The sequence below is a fragment of the Quercus robur genome, chromosome 7, assembly GCF_932294415.1.
Source record: "Quercus robur chromosome 7, dhQueRobu3.1, whole genome shotgun sequence".
NCBI classification, from domain to species: Eukaryota; Viridiplantae; Streptophyta; class Magnoliopsida; order Fagales; family Fagaceae; genus Quercus; species Quercus robur.
In genome coordinates this window covers 5477501-5493164 of record NC_065540.1, presented here as the reverse complement: position 1 = coordinate 5493164, position 15664 = coordinate 5477501, and positions in this window count along the sequence as shown.

Sequence of the window (15664 nt, the reverse complement as noted above, 5' to 3'; positions counted from 1 at the left end):
CTATTGCCCAGATAAATTTAGAGTTGGAAAAAGAGGTAGAGAGAAGCATGAATGATTTGAGTTTGGAGGATGATCCTGAGGAGTTGATGGCTCTACGGAGGAGTCAGGCAAAAAAGAGGAACAATAGGAAAGCCAGAAGGAAAAATGCAGCTGCTTCACTTTCTCATTCAACCTGAAGTAAGTAATGAAAATTTGTTGTTGGCTCTAATAATTAATATGTAGCAATTGCAATAATTTTTTTAATGAATTAGTTTTGATCTTGATATAGTAGCTCGAAGTAATTCTTTTGTTTTCCCTTTTCATGTTTAGCTTATCAAAATTTCATAGATGGTGATGTTATCTCAAATATACAATGAGAGATTATATATTATTATTTATGTTTAGAACAATTATTTGTCATAAAATCTTCTCTCTCTCAATTATTTTTTAGAATTATGGCAAAATGATTAAATTCAATATTTTTTAATGGCTTGAACTTTTGAGAGAATCGATAGTTTGATATACTATCAAAGTATGAGATATTGAGTTCATCCCTGACTTTACTATATTTCTCAATATTAAAAGTCCCACGTGTTAGACCCCACTTATTAAGGGGGGTTTAAGCATACACACGGTAAATTGTAGAAGTAGAATAAGCAACTCCTCTCTTGTTTTGGTGTAGAGCGGTGGCTTGTGTAGCGATTTGGTAGGAAAGGTATAAGAGTGGACTTCTAACTAGTAGCTAGTCTGAGAAGGTAAGTACTTTTATATCGTTTCTTCTGGAGTAGTCGGGCATTCCCGGCCCACCAAGCGAAACCTGTGGTTTCTTGGTCACGACCGACTAAGGCTACAGTTAAATGATTAAATTCACAATTTTCTAACACCTAACTTAAGCCTTTGGGAGAATAATTAATTTAACATTAATAAGTGTATGACATTCCTACCCCTACCTTGTACTATAGCAATATGTGTTTTATGTTTCATTTGTTTCAAAGTAAAATATTTGACGTATAAAAACTTTCAAGTACAAATCACTAAAATTGGCAGCTCAACCATTGAAGTTGGTGTCGAAGGTTTGGTGGACCGGACCTCCATTTCGACTACCGAACTAGTAGATTTGACAACCTAATTGCAGGCATTGGCCGCCTAAATGGCAAATTTGGTGACTAGAATTGCGATTGGACAAGCGGAACAACCACCTCCGACGACCTGACAAGTGGCACCAACAACCAAACCATTAGCACCAGTCACTAGAATGGCATCTCTAATGATCAAACTGTCGGCACCGGCTACCCAATGCACTAGACTGATGATCTAGCCACCAAATGGGAGGGAAGGCCACTATGTGTTTTTGTAAAATGTTTTACCAAGTTTTTAAATGTAAGACATCTTAAAACTTTTTCCTTAGAATTTTACAGTAGAACAAAAAAAATTTGACAAGTTTAACTACATTTTACATTCAAACAAACATATAAAAATAGGAAAACATTTTACTTCAAAATAAACTCTGCTAGGCAACTTGGCTTGTAACATATTTGGCTTTAAGACAAGATTTATTTTGTAAGTATTTGGTAAATTGGGAGAAATTGAAAACTTTTGACAGAAACATAATAGCAGGGAATATTCCTAGATATATGATACCTAAAATTCTAATTGGATTATTATTATCACTTGCTGTTTTTGTGACATTGTTGGCAACCTTCCTCTTGACATAAAAAATATTGCCTCGGTGTCTATTATGCCAGTGTGCTGTGTTTCACATGTTTGCTGATTATAGCTATTCCAAATTCAGCACTGGACATACAGTTTTATATTTGAAATTTTGAATGCGCTTTTTTCTTGGTGACAGTGAATGCACTTTTTTACGATTATAAATTTTAAAATTACTTTCCTATTATGGATTTTCCTTTAATTTCCTTTTTTTAATTTAAAAACTTGACTAAATCTCCTCATTTAAGAGCTAAACATTTTGAACGGAAATTTATTGGCATTAATGTCCCTTAGAAAAGATTCAATCACTTATTAAAAACCTTCCTAATACAAATGTCAACTTAAATTTGAATTTATAAGCTTAATTTTGAATGGAAAGATGTTATCTTTAATCACCTTATTAAAAGCCTATTAATTTTCCAAAAGAAGCAAGAGAACTCCATAGCCTGCAAAGAGTTCATAATCACTTGAATAACTTGGTATAATTATTGATTATTACTTTAACTTGGTATAATTATTGATTATTATTTTTTGGTTAAATTGTAAATTACACCTCTAAAGTTTAGTGCATTTGGATTTTATACCCTAAAATTTCAAAATTTAAATTTTATCCTCTTGAATTTTGGGGATATTTGGATTTTACACCCTAACGTTTCAGAATTTGAATTTTATCCCCAAATTTTAGAGGTGTTTGAATTTTATTATCTAAAGTTTTAAAATGTTTAGATTTTACATTCTTAAGTTTTAGAATTTGGGGTGTAAAATTCGTACACCCTAAACTTTAGGGGCTGAATTTTAAAATTTGAAACTTTAAGGTGTAAAATCCGACTCCCCTTTATCCTTTTTACATTTTAGGAGCAAAGCTAGAATTTTGTCAACAAACACTGCCTTTTACCTAGCTTTCTTCTCTACTTTTTTTGGCTATTAATTCCTAGACTTTGGGCCATAACCATAATATTCGAGCTTTCAATATGGTATCAATTATCAAGTACTAACAATTATTAGAGAATAATGATTATGATTATATATATATATATATATATATATGTTAATAGCCTTCACTTATTATAATCATGCCTAAAAGTCTAATGTTATATACTTATATTCAGTGGTAAAGCCAGAAAATGGTAAGTTTCGGTCCATGAACCTGGTCATGGATAATGCTCATTTTATCATTAGAGGGCTGGGTTATTGGGTTGGGTTTATTGGGCTACCCATGAGCTTGTGTTAGCATTTTATTTTATTATTCTTTATAAAGAAAGTATAATTTTCTCATCAAAAAAAAAAAAGAAAAGAAAGTATAATTTTTTTTTAAGGAAAGAATTAAAGAATTTCAAAACTTATTTTAACTTTTTACACCCAAACCTATTTAATTTTTTTTGGAAACTACTAGAGATAAAAACTTTTTTTTACAAACTGCTGATGTGGTGAGTGATTATTGGTAAAAAAAAAAATTATTAGTGGGCTCAAATGAGAGCCAGTAAGAAGTTGGCTAACAACTGTTTGTAAAAATGTTGTAAAATTTTTGGGCTGTAGCATTTTTTTTTTATGGAAACTTATAAATATATATATATATATATATTAAGGCTTTAAATGGTTTTTTATATTTATTTTTCTATCTTTTAATGTAAAAAAAAAAATGCAACTGTTAATTTAAAGTTGCTAGGCTACTAAAAAAATATGTATTTAGTAAACTAAATTTAACATGATCGCTTTAAGTATCTTAGTAGTCAGGGGTTGCTCTTAAAGAATTCCTCCATCATGTCTTAGAATGCCAAAAATTTGTTCTAAACAACATTTTATTTATGTAGTTTTATATTTATTAAAATTTAACCAGGAACAAAAGTAAAAAGTAAAAGTTTTAGTATTTTTTTTTGGCATTTCATTTTCAAGTTTATTTGATCTAAAAAGTAAATTATTCACATTACCGAATTTTAAACAAAATAATTATATGATATATCCCTTTTACCTAGGGTCAAGTGGGTCGCTATTTCTTGTAGTGGCGAATCTATTGGAAATATCAATGACTAAACTCCAATTAGGAATTAATAGATTAGGAATTAATAGCCATTCATGTCATAAGTTTTCAATTACATGCTTATAAATTTCCATAATATGTCATCTCCTGAATGCTCATTTATCATGTGTGCGTTTTATTACTAGGAATAAAATGTGTTGTAATGTAATAACTAAACCTATTCATTAGTTTGGTTGTAAGTTATAACATTAGAATGAAACTTAACATTTATTTTAGGAAATTTCTTACTCATACAATTATATTTCCTTAAAAATTGTTATTTTTAAATTTAAGAGAGATATGTGTTATTTTTTATGATTTTTTATTTTTATAATTATTAGATGTATATGGAAATTTTTTTTATTTGGAAATATATTAAAATTTGAAATTATTGCACTTACTAAGGAATAGCTAATACAACCTTTTAAAGATGAATAATTATTCCTCATTTTGAAGAATAACTATTCATAAGGAATGATTATTCCTTGTAATAAAAACATTACCAAACTAAAGAATAACTAAACTATAGGAATAACTATTACATTACAGCGCCTATTACAGTCTACCAAACATACCCTAAGTTCTTGCTTATGCATGCTTGCCCCAAAAACATGATGGCAGCAAACACGGATCCAATCTTCCTTAAGCTTGGGTAGTCGTTGGTGAATCTACCACCCTATTGCTTAGTATAAACTTTGTTCCTCATCACTTAGATCAATGCAATGCTCCTTCCATGACAGATTAGGAGGTGTAACATTCTAATTTGTGAAGAACCCAAAACCTACCGTATGCTTGTACGTAAAATCTCATTTAAAACCTTTTCCTAGGTTGGTCCAATCCATAATGCATGGAATGACTTTTCGTTTAGCCGGTGGTCAAGGATCGATCATACCAAGACTCCTACCCAATCACAGTTGAAAAACCAAAAAATCAATAATGAAAATTTCTGTTTCATGATTTATGCTTCTTACCATGCATTATATGATTGATAATCAAACTTGTCACCCATTGAATGTCCCTAACCTACAATCTCTTCTTTCTTTTTTCATTTTTTTTTTTTTTCATTAACATATTGAAAACTCAATCATTCGTTGCTCCCTAGCCTTCAACGATATATATATTTGTTTGGGGTAGACTTTATATCCCATTATCATTATATTATTGGGCCCTTCTTTTTGTTTTATAAGAATATTATTCGGCCCTTAAGTGAACTATATGGCCTTTAACTTATTTATTTAACAAAAATAATGACACATTCTGAATTATAAACCTGCACTACAAGACAATATATTCTAAAAATTTCTCTTGCAAACAAATTTCTTTTCTAATAAGTATGACAAAAAATTAATCTTGTAAACATATCATGTAGTTCATATTGCACATAACTAATTTTAATTTTTCAAGATTATGGATTATGAAAAGCAGGTTCTCCCAAAGCCCATAATTGAAAATGGCCCAATAATATGAGTGGAGACTGATTTATTCAATCAAGCGAGTTTGGGTGCCTAACACCTTTTTAATCATATTTCAAAGTCCACACTTTTGATGTATGTGTTAGTTTAAATTAATTAAAACTCACCATTTTTTTAAGAAATCAATATAATATTAAATGAATACCGATTTTTGCATATAAAATGAATCTTGATATATATATATATATATTTTTTTTTTTTTGTGAGAAACAAAAATGATTAGGTTTAATCTTGTTTAAAAAAATTCAATTAATTAGGTTTGTTCATTTTTACCATTCTCTAATTTATATAACGCTAACACTCTCAACTTTGCTTACAATTCAATTTCATTCAATCTAGTCCTCTAACTTTTAACTTAATTCAATTCAGCAACTCCATTAGAAAATTTTCTTTAAGTGTCCCAAGCTGATGTGGTTTTGCTTTTCTTTCAATTTTCTAAACTAAGAAAAAAGCCCAATAAAAAAATGTTTATATATATATATATATATTCAATCTGAAAAACGACCTGATAAATCTCATAATAAACCAATTAATTTGATGGTATATATTTTCAACCTGATCGAACAGATTCTAAAACAAAGGTAAAAGCATCACAATGCTGACGCAAAAATTTCAAGAAATCATCCAGTAAATCAAAATGGACCTTGTCAAACACCAATAAAAAAATCAGATTCCATTTCATAGAGTTCCTTTAAAATATTTCAGGCACGCACCACTAAATACGATAGACTTGAAGGCAATGTGGGAATTAAAGTAAAAAAATAACCCCAAGCAATATAATTGAGGAAATAAAAATTTACGCAAGCACCTAAAAAATCAACCACACAAAAACACACTAGATTAAATTTTTAAGTTTCCAAGTCACAATAGAGAAGTCTGGATGGTACATGATGACATGATTGAGTGGTTGATTGGGCCAAGAAGCATAAATCCTAATTCTTGCGTTCAAACAATCAAATGAATAGCCGAGATCGGCCTAACCCAATACGTGGGCCCAATAACCCATATATCATAGACTAAATCGGTGTCCATTTAGCCTAAGGCCAGCCGGGCTTTATGCTTTAAGAGGAAGGGTGGGCTTGACTGAAATGGGAGAAATGACAACATAAAGTCGTTTATTTTTTCTTTTTAACCTACTAAAGATAAAACAAGTTGAATATCTGAAACCTAGATTGGAAAAAACAAGCTATGAAAATTAAAATAACTTGACAGTGATGCTGAATTTTAAATAGAGAATTTGGCAAACAATTAACGACCTTGAGGCATTGGGGTCTGTGACAGTGACGGCGCCACATGGTGTTCAGGGTTCATTGCCTTGTGACTTTTTTTTTATAATTTTTTTACATATAACATTTTAAAATATTTTTGTTTTGAATACCTTAAAATAAAATTTTGAACCCCTAAATTAAGTCCAAAGAACAAATCAATTCAATACTAAAATTTATCTTGGCCTTTTTAAACAAAAAGAAAAAACCCAACATCAAACCAATTTGATATAAAATCTCAAGAAAAAAAAAATAGCAAGTCCAACAACAAAAATTAGTAATTTGTTGATCTTAAATCTCACAAAAAGACAATTAAATGAGTTGTAAAGTATAAACACTAAAATAAATTTAAGTGTGAGATAGTGGAAGTGGGTCGTGAGATAATGAAGACTGAAGACTTTTTTTTAATGATTGTATTATTGCGTTGAATTCTTAATAGAGTAATGTAAAAAACACGACAAAATTCTTCTTAATGAATTACAAAGACCTATAAGTTGTCACAATTGAGTTCAATTGTTAAATAAAAGAATTGAAAATAGTAACAACAAAAACTAATAAATAATGAATTAGAGTATCCTAAGTAATAATAATTAAAATTCACTTAACAACAATAACTAATCACTTTCTTATAGTAATAGAGAATACAGAATAGATAATTTACAAGATTTAATCTTAGCAATAATAATTAATATCTTTATTATACTAGGAAAACATATGCCCAATGAACTTATAATTTATCTTTAATTCTTTTGCTAATACTATGAATAAAATTTTGATAAGGAAATCACATATACCGCAAGATTTATCTCCTAGTTAAGATTTATCATCTAAAAGAACTCGTGTTGACTTAAAAAAATCTTCCTTTGGATCATAGGTTACGAAAGATCTTATCAATATTATCATAATGATCAAGATGAAAAAAATTTATTTACTAAGAGCTCCTTATCAACGTTTTCAACACAAATTTGAATGATCCCCTAAAAAATATTCTTAGAGTCGCCACTGGTCTGTGATACTTGATGATGGCTGTGGATCCATTTTAATCCGCTGATGCCAACCGTTGAAGCTACCTGACACCTCCACAATCTCTCCCTCCCCAAAGTATTGAATCTGAACCTAAAAACAACAGGGGAATTAATTAATCCCATTCAGCAGGCATATAGTTTCAACCAAAGTCCAAGCAGATTCCAATTTCATGTTGCTGACACATTGTGTCAGTTAAAAGGTATACAAACAATAATTGGAATGGATAGTTCTGATGTGAAAATGTAATATAATATCACTACTTTTATATCTTGCTTCTTATATGCTTCTATAATATCTATATTTTGAACTATCAATTTCATTTTCCATATTGTGTGTCAACATATCCACTTTGTGATTGATGCATGTCTACATTTACAACAAGAGTCCAAGTTTGCTGGAGAGCTACTTGAATGTGTCGTGCTACATTAAGATTTTCTTTCCACTAGACTTCCATTCAGACTTGTTTCACCATTTGTTGGAGGCATCAACTGGGGAATCCAAAAATACTCTCAACTTGTGGTTTCTAGTTCATGCATAATAAAGAGCTTGGAAGAGTATTGTAATTTGTAAGAGGAAGTATTCCAACAAAGTATCCTTCAATTCCAGCAATATAAGCATAAATCATGAAAGTTGACTGCTGCCTTGCATATTCAGAAACAAACCCAGACACTGCAGTGACTGCGTTGTGACTGTATACACACATTCACACACACAAAATTAGTCCAAGCAAAATGTTATGTGCAGTACCTCTTCTAGTCCTGAAAGACTTCCTTCAGCAGCTTGTAATTCTGCATCTTTTTCTGAGATAAGCTTTTGGGCTTTGCTGATTTCTGCTTCAGCCTTGGTTTGCAAATCAGACAAAGCAAGTTGGCCAGAAGTGAAATGCAAAAATAAAATACGTAGTTATTGCATCAAAAACTGCATTTCTAAAAGTTAAGATTTCATGTCTCTTTGAACTATGAATATTTATTTGAAGAAATGTATATCTTCAGTTGACTAAATATGTTCCTATAATTTATGAAATCCACGGAGACCACGCATTGGGATATAGGAAAAAATCAGATGTTAACTTAATCCTTCTTATACTTATATTTTGCAGCAGTAATATCTTTACTTTGTTTTTCCTGCAGTGCCCTTTTTAGTTAGATCTTGTAAGCAAGATGGCTCCTAGAACTTATGCCTCTGGTGAAGGTGCAACAATTTTTTGAGGATTATTATGATAATGAGTACAGACTCATTAAGGGTGAATTTCTAGGTGACCTTGAGTTTATTCCCCCAGGACTAGGTCTAGGAGGCCCTGATGATGATGTCGTTACTCTTTCAAATCCTTGTTTGAAGTTCTTAAAGCAGAAGGGAAAAAATAGCAACAAGGTGGTGGAGATTATTGATTCCTGTAATGGTCTCTTGCTTTATTGCACCTACTTAGGGAAAAAGCATGTCACAACTTACTTCGTTTGTAATCCTCTCACAAACGAACGTGTCTACCTTCCTTATTCGCCTGCTAAAGCTAAACCACAATCACCATCCAAACGCCTTACCTTTGCTTTGCTCGCAGACACAACCATCAACTGTTACCTTGGATTTAAGGTGGTCTGTGTTTTTAATAATAATCACAGACGTGTTGGCGACACCCAATCTGGATTGTTCATTTTTTGGTGGGACACGAGCAAGTGGAAGGAATTTGATGACAGGCTTCCAACTTTTGCTTTGTATGAACAAAGCATAATAGGTTCGAAGGTGGTAATTGACAAGAAGCTTTTTTGGAATTGATTTGAGGATCACATTCTTGTATGCCACCTAAACAATAAGTCATCAAAGTCATAGTGTTGCTACCAGTTGATTGAGACTCTGTGTTCTCTACGACAAGGAAGGTCTCTGTGGAAAGCCAAGGACAACAAGCTTCTCTGCTATAGCCTAGAGGGGTTTAAATGTATGTTGTCTTCTCTGTAGTCTTTTTGGTCTCTTTGCTACAATGATGAGTGGAAGCCAAATCAAAGTTGCTGCAAGGAGCTTGAGATCTTGGTTGAAGATGTGCTATATGCAGCCACTAAGTGGATTAATAAAAAACAAGGTTCAGATTCACGGGTTGCCCATAAGATTATAGGTTCCAGGCTTGAATCCAATTTCATTTATTTGTGGCAAGATGTGCATGATGAGCTTGTAAGATATGATGTTAAACAGAGGGATTTCAAGACCTTGTGGGGTTTTGGTGCACCTACAACAAGTTGTGTCTTGCCTTACATGCACAATTGCTCCTATTGCCCAGACAAATTTAGAGTTGGAAAAAGAGGTAAAGAGAAGCATGAATGATTTGAGTTTGGAGGATGATCTCGAGGAGTTGAGACGTGTCCTGTAATGGTCTCTTGCTTTGTTGCACCTACCAAGGGAAAATGTATGTCACAACTTACTTCATTTGTAATCCTCTCACAAATGAATGTTTTTGCCTTCCTTATCCGCCTACTAAAGCTAAACCACAATCACCATCCAAACGCCTCACCTTTGTTTTGCTCGTAGACACAACCATCAACTGTTAAAATTAATTTAATATTTGATTGATTTATTAAAATTAAAGGGTGAATTTAGATTAATTTAAACTACCAAAAATAAATAAATAAATAAAAACACGGCTCCTATATCAGAAGGCACCCAAGCTTAACCCAATTAGGAAGAATAGTTTTCGACGTGTCCTAGAGCGCCTCGGATTGAAAATTCCCAGTACGATTGAGACTTGACTTCAGGGACTGTATCCTTATATATTGGACTGATAGGAGCGCAATACTAGGTGTAAACAGAAGAAATGAAAAACACGATGGCTAAGGGTACCAGGTTGAAACTCGATCGAAGCCAAAAAAACATTAAAAAAATAAATAAATAAAAACAAAGACAGCAAAGAAAAGCCTATGGGAATCATGGAAATCATCCCAAAAAGCATCTTAATGGAGATACTATCAAGGTTAACGGCAAAAGAGATTGGCAACATTCGGATTGTGTCGAAAGGCATAAAAAAGATAACAAGAAAGCCAGAATTCGCATCAAAACACGCTGTTAATGGCAACTTGGCGGGGTTCTTCTACCAGTGGCAAGAATTGCTTAGTCCTGATGGTAGATATTACATTAATCATAAGTATAAGGATTATTATGATAATGAGTACAGACTCATTAACGGTGAATTTCTAGGTGACCTTGAGTTTATTCCCCCAGGACTAGGTCTAGAAGGCCCTAATGATGATGTTGCTACTCTTTCAGATCCTTGTTTGAAGTTCTTAAAGTAGAAGGGAAAAAATAGCAAAGAGGTGGCGAAGATTATTGATTCCTGTAATGGTCTCTTGCTTTGTTGCACCTACCTAGGGAAAAAGCATGTCACAACTTACTTCGTTTGTAATCCTCTCACAAACGAACATGTCTACCTTCCTTATTCACCTGCTAAAGCTAAACCACAATCACCATCCAAACGCCTCACCTTTGCTTTCTTGTAGACACAACCACTGACTGTTACCTTGGATTTAAGGTGGTCTGTGTTTTTAATAATAATCACAGATGTGTTGGCGACACCCAATCTAGATTGTTCATTTTTTCGTGGGACACGGGCGAGTGGAAGGAATTTGATGACAGGCTTCCACCTTTTGTTTTGTGTGAACAAAGCATAATAGGTTTGAAGGTGGTAATTGACAAGAAGCCTTTCTGGAATTGCTTTGAAGATCAAATTCTTGTATGCCACCTAAACAAGAAGTCATCAAAGTCATTGTGTTGCTACCCGTTGATTGGGGCTCCGTGTTCTCTACGACAAGGAAGGTCTCTGTGGAAAGCCAAGGACAACAAGCTTCTTTGCTATAGCCTAGAGGGCTTTGAATGTACACTGTCTTCTTTGCAATCTTTTTGGTCTCTTTGCTACAATGATGAGTGGAAGCCAAATCAAAGTTGCTGCAAGGATGTTGAGATCTTGGTTGAAGATGTGTTATATGCAGCCACTAAGTGGATTAATAAAAAATGAGGTTCAGATTCACGAGCTGCCCTTAAGATTATAGGTTCCAAGCCTGAATCCAATTTCATTTATTTGTGGCATGATGTGCATGATGAGCTTGTAAGATATGATGTTAAAGAGAGGGATTTCATGACCTTGTGGGGTTTTGGTGCACCTACAACAAGTTGTGTCTTGCCTTACATGCACAACTTTGCTCTTATTGCCCAAATAAATTTAGAGTTGGAAAAAGAGGTAGTGAGAAGCATGAATGATTTGAGTTTGGAGGATGATCCTGAGGAGTTGATGGCTCTGCAAAGGGGTCAGGCAAAAAAAGAGGAACAATAGGAAAGCCAGAAGGAAAAATGCAGCTACTTCACTTTCCCAATCAACCTGAAGAAAGTAATGAAAATTTGTTGCGGGCTCTAATAATTTATATGTAGCAATTGCAATAATTTCTTTAATGAATTAGTTTTGATCTTGATACAGTAGCACGAAGTAATTCTTTCGTTTTCCCTTTTCATGTTTAGCTTATCAAAATTTCGTAGATGGTGATGTTATCTCAAATATACGATGAGAGATTATATATTATTATTTATGTTTAGAACAATTATCTATTATAAAATCTTCTTTCTCTCAATTATTTGTTAGAATTATGGTAAAATGATTAAATTCAATATTTTTTAATGGCTTGAACTTTTGAGAGAATCGATAATTTGATATACTATCAGAGTATGAGATATTGAGTTCATTCTTGACTTTACTATATTTCTTAATGTTAAAAGTCCCACGTTTTGGACCCCACTTATTAAGAGGGGTTTAGGCATACACACGAAGAGAGTGTTACAATTATAATCAAATGATTAAATTCATAATTTTCTAACACCTAACTTAAGCCTTTGGGAGAATAATTATTTTAACATTAGTAAGCGTACAACATTCCTACCCCTACCTTGTACTATAGCAATATGTGTTTTATATTTCATTTGTTTCAAAGTAAAATATTTTATGTGTAAAATTTTTCAAGTATAAATCACTAAAATTGGCGGCTCAACCATTGAAATTGTTGGTGTCGAAGGTCTCGTGGACCGGATCTCCGTTTCGACTACCGAACTAGTAGCTTTGATGGCCTAATTGCAGACATTGGCAACCTAAGTGGCAAATTTGGTGACTGGAATTGCGATTGGACAAGTGGTACAACCACCTTTGATGAACTAACTAGTGGCACCAACAACCAAACCATTAGCATCAGTCACTAGAATGGCATCTCTAATTATCAAACTGTCGTCACCGGCTACCCAATGCATTGGACTGATGATCTAGCCACAAGATGAGAGGGAAGACCACTATATGTTTTTGTAAAATGTTTTACCAAGTTTTTAAATGTAAAACATTTAAAAACTTTTTCCTTAAAATTTTATGGTAGGACGAAAAAAATTTGACAAGTTTAACCACATTTTACATACAAACAAACATTTAAAAATAGGAAAACATTTTACTTCAAAATAAACTCTGCTAGGCAACTTGGCTTGTAACATATTTGGTTTTAAGACAAGATTTATTTTTTAAGTCTTTGGTAAATTGGGAGAAATTGAAAACTTTTGACAGAAACATAATAGTAGAGAATATTCCTAGATAAATGATACCTAAAATTCGAATTGGATTGTTATTATCACTTGCTGTTTTTGTGACATTGTTGGCAACCTTCCTCTTGACATAAAAAATATTGCCTTGGTGTCTATTATGCTAGTGTGCTGCGTTTCACATGTTTGCTAATTACAACTATTCCAAATTCGGCACTGGACATACAGTTTTAAATTTGAAATTTCGAATGCACTTTTTTCTTGGCAACAGAAGTATATATGATGAAATTCAGCGTTGCTTTTTGACTGTTGATTAATAAATCTTGAGAATTCATTCATGTTCCTTCCGAATGTGAGTCCCAACTCCATGTGAATGAGAAAAAGAATTGACAATGAAAAGTTTCATGTGTCTCCATGGACCATGGTGTAATCCTTATGATGATGGGTCGGGTCACAGTTTTTGTTGGACACCCCTAATTAGTAATGTGACTAAAATTACACATGAATGATATTTTCAACCATCACATAACAAGTTAAAGCAAAATATCTCAAATACACTTGGAGCCAAACTTTATACTTTTAACTTTTTAAGAATTGAGTAGTCCTAGCACTATAAATTATTCCACAACTTTTGTGTTATAGTTGTGATGTAGCAGACGGTGAGTGATTAAACATCACCTATTATTTTTTTTTCATCAACCACACTTTGCTATGTCAGACCTATGATAAGAAGTTGTAAAAAGTTTTGTAATCATAGACTTTTCCCTAAGAATTTGTGGTTTTTTTCTGAGAAAGTGAATTTGTGGTGTTTGACCGCTCGTAATTGTGTAATAATTGAGTCAATGGGCCGGCGCATGAGGTTCGTAATTTGGGCTTCCAAAAAATTACCTAGTTTTTTTTTTTTTTCAAGTTTTTTTTTTGAATAGGAAGGGATTGGCCCAATTGGGAATGGTTTTGGGATAGGTAATGACTTGTTGGTCAGTTTCCGCACAACCCGACCCATATCGGGCACATCCAACATTGGAGATTCTCTCTATCGTTTAGGTCACGACATGTAAATCGAGGTGTAACCACCACACAAAAACCTACTCCTAATTAATTAATGTTTTTTTTTATAAAACCTATTTTGTTTTGTTTTTGTTTTTTTTGTTTTTTGTTTTTGTTTTTGAAGGCGATAAAACCTAATTTTATTTTTGAAAGTCCACAAAACCTAAATTTAATTGTATCTATACTACTATTTAAGGTAGGGATGGCAATGGGACGGGGCGGGGCCGAAGGATGGGATCTTCGCCCCCACCCCGCATGGATTTTTCTTACCCCATCCCCGCCCCGCCCTGCATGACGGGGAAAATTTCTTGCCCCATCCCCGCCCCTTAAGGCCCTGCGAAGACTCGCGAACCCCCGCCCTACACCGTAAAACTTTATTTCTTGTTAATTTTCCCTACAACTATTACCATTTTTTCAAATAAAATGACATGTTTCAATAATAAAAATATACTTGAAATTATAAATAAATTTATCCTATCAAATCAAACTAATTTTTAGCAAATACTAAATAATATTATCTAAATGTTTAACAAGATAATATCACAACAAAAATCTCATAGTATGACACAATAAAATAATCCAAACTCCTAATACATAACAAAATAAAAATTGCCTAGTTCTTCAAAAAGAATCTCCACTTAAATAAAATAAGATGATGATATTTTTGTTTAAATAGTAGGGTTTTAGGGTATAAAAAATTACCTTTTAACCCTTATTAATGCGGGGCGGGGCGGGGTGGGTCTACAAAGTATAAACCCATCCCCGCCCCGCCCCGTGGTGCGGGTCTAAAATCTCGCCCCATCCCCGCCCCACCACCTTTGCGGGGCGGGGAAAACCCGCACGAAGCGAAGCGGGGAGGGGCGGGTCAAGCGGGGCGGGGCAAAATTGTCATCCCTAATTTAAGGGGCTTCCCCTGTTTGGATTTCACATTTTTCATGCCTAAGATACTCTCATCATACCCACTTAAAAGTTTTCAACTACCGAGGATAGATATGTAAATTAAAACTCCTACATTTTAAAACCACAAACTCACGTACGCTTTGCAGTTTCTATCTCACTTTCTCTCTCTCATTTTTCTTCAGATTGCAGACATTTAGTTTAGCTCTACATCCTCCTTTCTTTTTCTTCAGATTAAAGACATTTACTGCTTCAACAAATTTTCAAGTTCTATTTTTTGCAAGTTCCTCTTTATTTTCTTTTCTTTTGTTTATGATTGACTTTCTTTGAGTTCTACTTTTTTTTTCTTATATGTATCACGTTAACTCTTTTTTTTTTTTTTTCTTTTTTTTTAAATGTAATTTTGAAATAAATGGTTCCTTCATATACTCTACCATTGTACTTCTTAATGAATTGTTATTTCATGTTGTAGGTATTGTGATCCAAAGACAGGGCTACCTTATGCTACAAAAGAAGCATTCAAAATCATTCGTAAACAGTTAAACAGTTAAACAGTATGACTTCCCTTACCTCCTTTAATAGCCTTTGTTTACATTTTATTTAAAAAATTTGAATTGAAATAAAAATAGTTTCATATAAATGATCAATTACTATTTCCTTCTCCTTCCTCACTTCACTTTTTTTTTTTTTTTCCTTCTTCATATATATAT